The 10,866-nt window shown below is 41.8% G+C and overlaps 1 pseudogene; it reads right to left on the reverse strand.

The window, feature by feature from the left end:
* Positions 1-8,052: 8,052 nt before the first annotated feature.
* On the reverse strand, positions 8,053-9,548 carry LOC107160849 (annotated as a pseudogene).
* Between the last annotated feature and the right edge of the window lie 1,318 nt (positions 9,549-10,866).

Raw genomic sequence — 10,866 nt, forward strand, 5'->3', positions numbered from 1 at the left:
TGTCTGGGAAGATAGACCTGGACCAGGTTGGGAGAGTGAGAAGTGAAACTTCAGGCAGAAGGGGAAATCCCCAGTGCTCTGTGTCCACACCCAAGACACCTCTCTAGATTCTGAGAGCCAAGCTGGGGGACCTGGAACTTTGGAATATTCTTCTGTACCAATCGCTCTTTGTTACACTGTCCCCTTTATTCATGCCTCAGGGAGTAAACAAACGTTTTGGTGTCAGGATCTTTATTTGCTGTTGAAGCGTAGTGTGCACTCCAGATGTAATCGTGTTAATGTGGATTATGTCCACCGATATTTGCTATATTAAGCATTAATTTCAATGTAAAGATATTTTATTCCTTCAGACTATTGAGAACTACTTGCATGTTAACAGTAGTTTTAAGAGAATTAACTGTTTTCCAAAATTAAAAGATTTAATCAGAAGACTGGATCATTTTACTTTTTACAGTTTTTAAAGTCCTTTTTATTTTTCACTAGAAAACTGCTAGATATTCAGATCTTCTGTATTTAACCTGTGACTTTGGTTGAAACAAACAACAAAAAATGCAGCTTAATACAAATATGTAGGAGGGATGTTTTCAATAACGTTTTTGATAACGTGGCTATTCATCTTTGATACTACACTAAAATGACACAAGTGTTAGTTTCTTAAAGTTTCTTTGCCATGTGGACCCTGAAACATTGTCATTGAATAGTTCATATTCTATTGTATTGAAGTCTGTGGGTGTGTCTTGCATACTGAATAGATCTTGTGCTAATGCATGATATTTTTAAAAGTCACGCATTGATGGATCAAGTTATACAGACCTTCTAGTGTTAACATATTTAAGTGCAAATAATCAAGAGGTCATATGTTGATATTACCACAGATTTCACCAAAAAGTTTGTAGGTACTTGGGAGTCTGTCAAGGTGATTGTGGTGAATTCAGATTTTCCTACTTTGTCATTGAAAATATTGCTGTTTGCGGATTATCTCAAAGGGACAGACTCAGTTCATTTTTTAGAATGTTGGCCAAATATTGAAATCTAAAGAATAGTTTTTCTGCCATTTATTTTTTAAAAGCAGAAATTATATTCCAAAAAAATATGGCTGATACTGAGAAACTAATGTTATTCCATTTTTAAAAATAAATAAATAATAGCAGCTTCTACCTCAAGGCCTGTCCTAAGGAAGGGGGCGTGACCCTTGTCCTTGGAAAAACCCACAGAGCACTCCTAAGCACATACCCACCCTGCTGAGTTGTTTGTCTGTAAATAACAGGAGAGGTCTGTGGTGACAGGTGTCCCTGACTCAGTTAGGCTAGGTGAGGACTCATAGCAACCCCCCTAGCAACCTCCAATCAGCATGAGACAGGGAAAATACGTGGAATGCCAGATGACCCCCAAGTAGTTTATGGTGGTTGATAACATATTGGGAAACCATGTAGTTTAGCATGTATACCCCTCATGGCCTAAACCAATCAGTTCAAACGAACCCCCCTCTTGTACTAGCCAATTACTCCTACCCAACTTGTTCCCGCCAGTGAATGTGCTAATCAATATTAAGAGTTGTTGTTTGATTTTTCCGCGGTATGGAATGATTTGCTGTGTGATGTTGTGACGCATAGAGTATCCTCCCAAAACCTATAAAATCTCACTGAACAAAGGACCAGGACTCACTCCCTGGGACAGCTGCATTGGGAATGGTTGTGAGTCCAGGCTCCAGCTTGCAATAAAGACTCTTGTGTGCTTGCATCTGATTCGGCTCCTGGAGGTCTATTGGGGTCCCATGAATCTGGCATAACAATACAACCTAACAAATGGCTTTTGTTGACAAAAATACTCTGATTCTGGAGTGTAATAGAAGTGCTTTATGTGTACTTCCTATGCTATCAATTAAGTGTTTTTACAATGTGGACTCTGGAATGGTAATTTAATAAAATTAAAGATTTTTAATACTTCAACCAGATGTTTAAGAGAACTGACTTTTTTCCCCCTTTTGCAATTAAAAGGTACTCAAGAATATAATAAGTACTATTACAATTTAGTATCATAGCTTCCTTTAGTGTGAATAATATTTTAGTGACATTATAAAAATGTTTTTTGATCCTATGGATCCTTTGCAATAGTCTAAGCACCTCCAAGGATTCCACAGATCTGTTTGAGAACTGCCGCTCTGAGCCAATGGTGGAATGCTCCCAACTGGTCCCAACTTATTTGCTTGTTCCTCTGTCATTGTTCTCAATAATTGCTGAAACATATAAAAGATATGGTATTTGTGAACAAGTAATTATGCACAATTATATATAGAAAGAAAACAAAAAGAAGTTCTTACAAATTAAAAAGTGCTCATATAAATGAATAATTTTTATTAGTTGTTCTAATTAGTTATTCATGACAGTAGAATGCATTTTGATACATTGTACAAAAATGGAGCACAACTTCTCATTTCTCTGACTGTACATGGTACAGAGTCGCACCAGTAGTGTAATCATGCAGAGTAGGGCTGCACATTCAGCCTTATTCTAGGTGTGCAGGCATCCAGTACAGGTCTGGAAGTATTGAGGGCTCTGGGACAGGTGCCTTCACAAAGACCAAGTTGGTGGAATCCTGGATATGCTTGAACAAAGTCATGGAAACTGTCTTAGTGTATTTGGCTGCTCTAACAGAATACTACATATTGAGTAAATTATGAAGAACAGAAATTTATCTTCTCACTGTTTTTAAGGCTATAAAGTCCAAGATCAAGTCACTGGCATCTAGTTAGGGCCTTCCTGTTGTTTCTTCATGCAACAGAAGGAGAAAGAGAGAGGGCAAGAGAAGCGGGAGGGTCAAATCCACTCTCAAGATAACAGTAAAGATCTATTTATGAGAGCAGCACCTTGAAGACTCACCCACATCCCTTTAGGCCGCATCTACCCACACCACTATATTGAAAATCAAGTTTCCAACATGAGAACTTTGGAACACACATTCAAACTGTAGCAGACACTATGGGGGAAGAGTTTGGGAAAGTTCCAGTAATGAGTACAATAGAAACTAAGCAAAAAAAAAAAAAAAAAAAAAAGAATGGTTTTATTAACTGCAGTGAAGTTAAAATTTCAAGGCAATGAAAGTAATGAAGACTACAAGCCTGGTTGTGAATAACATTTCCTTAGTCCAAATAATGAAAACACCATTGGTATAATAAACATTATAAAATGATTGCCCTCTGATAGGGGCCTGTGAATGGAAGTTTTCCACTAAAAGTGCAAATGAAACTGTAAAACTAAGAAGAAGCCCCATTAGCATTCTGTTTAGGGGCACAGAGGTAGCAATAAAAGCATCAGGCAAACAAAGTAAGGTAGGCTGCCTCTGAGGATCAGGAAATGGGGCTGCATGAAAGACTGAGGCCATTTGTCTTTTTATCAAGCCTTGTAGAAGTATTCGACCTTTCAAATGCTGTCCATGGTTCCCGAAGAAAAACAAAAGTCCAATGTTTAAAAAGAAAACATGAGAGAAAGGACTCAGATGTCTCTCTTTAAAGTGTTTCAGAGAAATAGGGCAGAAATGGGAGGGAGACATAGGAACAGGTGGGAGATTTTTATGGAGGGATTTTGCTTTATTTACTGAGTTTAGCTGTGTTGGTTTTAATGGGAGATATTGCAGTATGATTAATGCAAGAATGAATGAGCCACAGAGCGGGAAGTGATGATGTAGGGGAAGGAGGGGCCAGTCTTGTTGGGTGGCCTCAGACAGCAACAGCCCATCCATCATCACCAATGGGAAGAAGATGGAGACAGTTTCTGGTATGGGAGGTGTGATGGGATTATGATGCAGTTGTTACTTGAGTCCTAATTTCTTCTCTAGTGAAAAGAGAAAGAAGTTCATCCTGTAGGAGTGAGGAGTGGGCAAGTAGTAGTGGGATTTGAGAAGAGAGGAGAAAGTGAGAAATAGCCCCTTTAGAGGGCCAGAGAGCCAACTGACCTGGAAATGGCATTTGTAGAAGGCAGTGTGGGGGCCACTGAAGCCTGTGTTCATCATCTGAGGGAAAGAGAGGGAGAGAAAGAGAAATATGCAGCAGTCAGGCTGTAGGAGGAGGAGAGCAAGTTCAAACCCAGCCTGGGCAACTTAGCAAGGCCTCAAGCAACTTAGTGAATCCTTGACTCAAATTTTAAAAATTAAAAAAAAAAAAGGTGGGGGACTAAGGATGTGACTCAGTGGCTAAGTGCCATTGGGTTCAATTCCAGTATAAAAAAAAAACCTCAAAAAACAAAAAACTTCATAAAACTAACAACAACAAATAAACTAGTAACTCATAGGAAAAAACAACAGGTATACTAACCCTGAAAATAAAGAGGAGGAAACAAAGGGAGCCAATTTTGGAAAGATCTATGAGGCTAACTACTGATATGTTCTACTGGGATCATTGTAAAGTTAGGATTTATAGCCATAAATCTCTCAATGTACAACAGAAGGGAAATTTCTTTAGTAGCACAAATGAAAACTGAAATAAAGTTTGCCTGGTTGTTGACCTCAGCACCTGTGTTAAATAGGGTTGAATTGTGGAAGAAGATGCACTGAATGGGATGGTTGCTGTGACAGTTACTGAAAGGACCAACAAGGTTCAAAAATTACAATACTCAATGTGAAGGAGGAGTTAAATATTAGATTGGTGAAGATTGTAGAAGGTAGACCCCCATTCTTCTGGTAAACATCAAATGGTTACAAATTGGGAAGTAGTATCAAGTTTCCTTTGTAGTTTTCTGCAGGGAGATGATCCACTTTCTATCTCATGAGAGTGTTCTTTGCTTGAGCTTTACTTTCACTTATAACAAAATTCTCTTGCTTGGTTTTACATTTCTGACTCTAAATTTTCTTTCCTGGGGGCACAAGAACTGAGGCCTGGAGTGGAGTGGGGAGTGGGCATGGGGATAGGAAAGATGGTGAAATGAGAAGGACATCATTACCCTAGGTACATGTATGATTGCACAAATCGTATGACTCTACATCATGTACAACCAGAGAAATGAAAAATTGTGCCCCATTTTTGTACAATGAATTGAAATGCATTCTGCTATCATGTATATCTAATTAGAACAAATTTTAAAAAAGAATACAAGCAACAATAAGTGTTGGTAAGGATGTGGGGAAATGGTACACTCATACATTGCTGGTGGCACTGCAAATTGGTGCAACTACTCTGGAAAGCAGTATAGAGATTCCTTAAAAAACTTGGAATGGAACCAGCATTTGACCCAGCTATCTCACTCCTATACCCAAAGGACTTAAAAACAGCATACTATAGTGATGCAGCCACATCACTGTTTATAGCAGCTCAATTCACAATAGCTTAATTGTGGAACCAACCTAGATGCCCTTCAATACTTGAATGGGTAAAGAAATTGTGGCATGCACACTCACACACACACACACACACAAACACAATGGGATATTACTCTATATTAAAAGAGAGTAAAATTATGGCATTTGCAAGTAAATGGATGGAGTTGGAAAATATCACGCTAAGCAAAGTAAGTTAATCCCCATAACCAAAGGTCAAATGTTCTCTCTGATAAGTGGGTGTTGATCCATAATGGGGGCAGCATGGGAAGAAAGGAGGATCTATGATTGGGCAAAGGGAAGGAAGGCAGGAAGGAAGGAAGGAGGGAAGGGAGGGAGGGGGCAAGGGCGTAGGAAAGCTGGTGGAATGAGATGAACATCTTTACCCTAGGTATATGTATTACTGAATGTATGGTGCAGCTCTACATTGTGTGCAACCAGAGAAATGAAAAAATTGAGCTTCTTTTGTATACAATGAATCAAAATGCATTCTGCTGTCATGTATAACTAGTTAGAACAAATAAAAGAATTTTTCATATCTTGCTGAAATTAAGTTAATATAAATCTGAAGAAGTTTCTTAGTAAGTCCTAGAGCAACCACTTGTTGCCAGATGGCCAGGTTGGCAAGATGAGCTGGGTTCAAAGGAGCTGGCTGTGTCAATAACTAAGAGAATGGTGAAGAAACCACGCAGCACATGAACATGAGTTTCTAAGAATGAGGGCAGGATGGCTTGGTGACCTCAAGGGTTAGCTCCACACTGGAGGACAAGAGGAGCAAGGGGAGGCAAGTGAGCGAGCATACCCCAAACCCCCCTATTTATTGGGGAGAAGACATTCTATAGAATATTTCACCCAAATAAGGCATGGAGTAGAGTTTCCAAGGGTAGAGTCTTGCTTGATGATGTCTTGTGGTCAGCAGATTGATTGACATCTTGGCAAGTCACACTCATATCAGGTGCTGTGTGGGATCACAGGCAGAGCAAAAGGAAAGGCACTTTTGTGTCACACAGCCCAATCACCATGCAACATATGACCAGTCTCCTCATATACTCAAATGTGCATAGCTCATACACATGATCCATGGATAGCTCTTGACAACCACTAATAAAATTATGGTGAAAAAGTTTTAAGGGAATTTCCATTACAGTAGAAAATCAGGGCTCCTACTCCAACACAAACCACCACTCCATCAGAGTGGACAGGCCTGGGGACAAACCTGCCTCCAACTAGGACTCAAAGGGGGCGATCCCACTGCAGTTTCAACAGGCCAGACTGTTGCTGCCTGGAGCCCGGGAGTCAGGATGCCCAGCTGAGCCCCGGCAGTGTCTGGTTTCACAGGATCACAGCTGAAGAGAGTTTGCTTCAAGACGAATTCTACTTTGTGTCTGTCTGGCCCATATCTAATTTAAATAACATTTAGAGGAGATTATGGACATAAAACACTAGAAATGGTGCTGAATTAAGATTTGGGAGCATATTGTATAGATGAATGTTCTGCATACAGCAAGGGCCTGGGGAAGGACAGAGTACAACCCAGCCCTTCTTTTGGCCAAAAAAATTTGTTGAAGTTCTAATCCCAATGTAACTATGTTTGGAGACAGGTTTTTAAGAGATAATTGAGGCTAAATATGGTTATGAGAGTGGAGAGGAGGGAAGGAAGGAAGAGAGGAAGAAAGGAAGGAAGGAAATGGTGCACCCCCCAAACCAATAAAACTGGTGCCCCATAAGATGAGTAAAAGAGATCTTCCTTCTGCTTTTCTTTCTGCTTCTCCCTCTCCTCCTTCTCTCTCTCTCCATTAACCCACATAAAAAAGGCCAGATTGTTAGCAAGCAGCACAAACTATTCCACTCTGGGAAGAAGAGGGTAGGACTCAAGTTGTTATTGGGCAGCTGTAATACTGCCTGGGAGGAAGGAAGCCAGGCCATAATGCTCTCTGCTCTAGGAAATTTTGAAATCAAATTGATAGGAAAATGGGTTTATTCAAAGTCAGGTTCGAATGAAGATGGACAAAATATAATTGTTTCAAAAGTTCCATCTGAAAATCCAAAGTGCTGGCTGCCTCGCAAAATTAGCTTAATTTTTAAAGACGAGGCTGGGAAGTATTATGAGCAGGATATGTACCTAAGTAGATTTAGTGAGCCTGCAGAGAGACAGACCTGAGAGGGCATCTCTGCTTCCATCTTCTTTGGAGACTTCCAGGGTCCGGGGCTCTGGCCTTTAAAGGCTTCATTCTCTCAGCAGAAAAAAAAAAATCTATTTCCAATTCAGTGAGAGGGAGGGCAGTCCTTCAAACTTAGTCTGGTACAAAATTGGAAGTTTTTAGTCAACTTTGAGACACTATGACCAAAAGAACTGACAAGAACAACATAAAGGAGGAAAAGTTTGTGTTTTGGGGTTTCAGAGATCTCGGTGCTTAGATAGTCAAGAGCTATCTGTGAACTGTGCATGGGCCAAACTGTATTGTAGCAGTTGAATAGGACAATCTGGTATCTGGGAACTTCCAGTGGCATTCCTGCTGCTGAGACTTCCCAGATATACGTGAGTTCCTATTCAGCTCTGCTTGGTTCTGCACAGCACCTGAGATGGAGTGACCTGCTGCAGCCACCTAGCCACCTCAGAGATGCATGTGGCTTGTCAAGTTGCTAATCAACCTGTTGACTGCAAGACACCATGAAGCAAGGCTCCACCCTCTAAAACCTTATCCCTGCTTTTGATGCTTTCCCTTAAATAAAGAGTCAGAGCCATTTTTTTAAGGACAGCAAAACGGTTTATTTGAAAAATTACTATCTATTGAAAATATACATTAGAAATTATTACATACTTCCATAGCATTCCCCTCCCCCACCACAAAAGTAGACATATCTGCTTGCTACGCTAATACTGTAGATAAATTCAAACAAAAAAGTAAGTCATCATCAGTCTCCTTTCCTCATCCATTAGAGCTGAGGGGAAAAGGTCAACATGTATCTGCCAGTCAGTAGGAATTTAATAAGTCCCAGTCTTCCACAGCAAAACAAATACATATTTTTGCTTTGAAGACTGTGAAGAATTATTCTGTTCCTTCTCTGACTCCTCAAAAGCTCTATTCTTGCTCTTCTTTGACTCTTGTCTCTCTGTGGCTTCACGTTTTAACAATGGCCCATCACAGTCTGGGGCTTTTTCTTTATAGAACTGGAGTTTTCCAGAAGAGGTCATGTGGGAGTCTGCCAGGGGACACTTCCTCAAGATTTCCATCAGAGCCTGCTTCCGATAGAAGTACTGAGTTGCCTCTTGAGGTTCAGGGACTTTTCTGGGTTTCTTGGCCTCCACCGTCACACGTTCCCACTGCAGAAGAATCTGGTCAGCCCAGCCCCTCTGTCTTGCAGTTACTATGATCAAATTCCTTCAAAGGCACTTTGGAGTGAATAAGGCCTATGTGGGTCTGGAGCTTCTGTTTGACAGCGTTAAACCTTCTTGAGTCCTGTCCCAGAAATATCTAAGCATTTTAATTTTCTAAAAGAAAGAAGGTATCCAATTCCTGCATCTGTGATGTCAGGGTTACAGGATAAGTCTAGCAGTATTAGGTTCTCAAGACCTCTTTTCATCACTTGAACTGGTACTGTTGTTTTCAGCACTCCTGCATCAGATAAATAATGATCCTTCAGGTGGAGCTGAGTTACACTGGACAGGGCCTTGTTGGTGAGATGTTCTAGAAGTTCATGCTTATCTCCAAGCTTAGAACAGGAAAGGTCCAGGTGAGTCAGCTCCTGGAAAGACTTAATCTCTTCAAGTTTTTCTGAAATCACCAGATACCTATTTCGCAAGCACAGAGAGCCCAGCACCAGACTTCAATAGGCCTCAGTGAATTTCTGTAAAGCCCTCAGCCCTGCACCTGGCTCTGTGAATTTCTGCCTGGCTTCATCAGCAGAGAACAATTTTTCAGCAATTTGCTCAAGAAAGCCAATAAGGGGATCAATGTGATCTACATTGTCAGAGATGAAGCCCAGGACCAGGATGAAGAGGGATTTGGCGGAATACTGAAGATCCCCTCCCGGGTATATGTGAAGATGAAATGATCAGTCTTCTCTTTCTGTGCAGTATCATCTTCCCTGTTCATGCAAAGCTCCACAGAAAAGCCTTTGGGAGACAGTCTGAATGGCCTTGGGGATAGAGTTACAATGAGGCCTCCCTTCTTTCTGCCATGGTAGAAATTAGCCACATTCCACACCTGGAAAACATCTGTCAACCCATGACCTTCATTTCAAGTCTGCAAACACGTTTGCAAACACGTTTGGCTTATTAGAATTTTTGAGAAAGTTTCTAACATAAAAACTCAAAAAGAAAGCAGTTCTAAATTACCAATAACCAACAAACAATCCCCCTCTCATTGCTCTGTGTCACCGACATTATTCAATTTTCAATTCTCCCCACTACTTCTTTTTTCCTTTCCTACCTGCCTTCTCACCCATACCCTTTCCTCCCATAAGCTCTGGAGGCTCACATCATACCCAGCTCTCTACTTTCCCTCAAGGGCAAACTAATTTCTCCCACATCTTGATACTCTTACCAACTCTACAGCTTCTCACCCCAAATCCTAAACCTTCCCCTTCACACATTCACAGCTCATCTTCCCTCTTCAGAGCTCATCCCGTTCAATCCTTCCGCACCCCTTCCAAAAACGTGGCTCCTAGTCCTAAGACCCAATCCACCGGCTTCCCTTCCTGTCTCTAAGCCATTCCACCCACATCCCTTCAGTCCTTCAGCATCCGTCCTTCCCTTCCTCTCCCTCGGGCTTTCCTCTCCTCGGACTCCAACCTCTCCATTCCTCTCCAGTCTTGTGTCCTCAACCCTCAAAATCCCATTCCTTCACGCTTCACCATCCCCATCTTCACAATCGACAGCCCCAACTTTCTTCCCTGCTTCCAAGACCCCACCCCTTCCCCCATTCCTCTCCTAGCTCCCTTCCCCCGTGCACCCCCAAACCACCTTCCCCTTTGCCTGGCAGGGTACTGCAGTCCTTCGCCCCCTTCTCAATTCCCACGCATGATCCTCTCCTACTCCCAAACCAATGCTGCTTCCTCTCGCACCCGGCCGCGAACCCTGAACCCCGAACCCAAGTCTCTCATGCCTCTACAGCTTTCCCTGGCTCCCCACCCCCACCCTCAAACCACCTCCCACACCCCTACATCCTCATCCTTCCACCCTCCCTTGCTCTCCCTTCGGAGCCATATTTTAACTGCTCTGTTCCAGCTCCTACCAGGACTGAAAGACTCTTTTAGGTGCTCTGCTTTTAAAACCTATTCTTTGACTTTGTTTCTTATTTCTTCATTAATTACTTCATACCATATTATTTTCTCAGGTGGCTTATCCCCTCCTGAGCAGGAAAAATTACCCTGATGAGGTGCTGGCTGCCTTGCGATAACCAACTCCATTGCTTTGGGCCAGAGGTGAGTCAGAACACCACCGGAGAAGAGTATGGAGGAGAAAAGCAGCTCAGGACATGGCAATCCAGAAGTGGGGAGAGGGGGGGGGCTCCATTCACCAGGGACAAAAATATACATCCTAAATGCCGCCCACCC

The sequence above is a fragment of the Marmota marmota genome, unplaced genomic scaffold (assembly GCF_001458135.2).
Source record: "Marmota marmota marmota unplaced genomic scaffold, marMar, whole genome shotgun sequence".
Taxonomy (NCBI): Eukaryota; Metazoa; Chordata; class Mammalia; order Rodentia; family Sciuridae; genus Marmota; species Marmota marmota.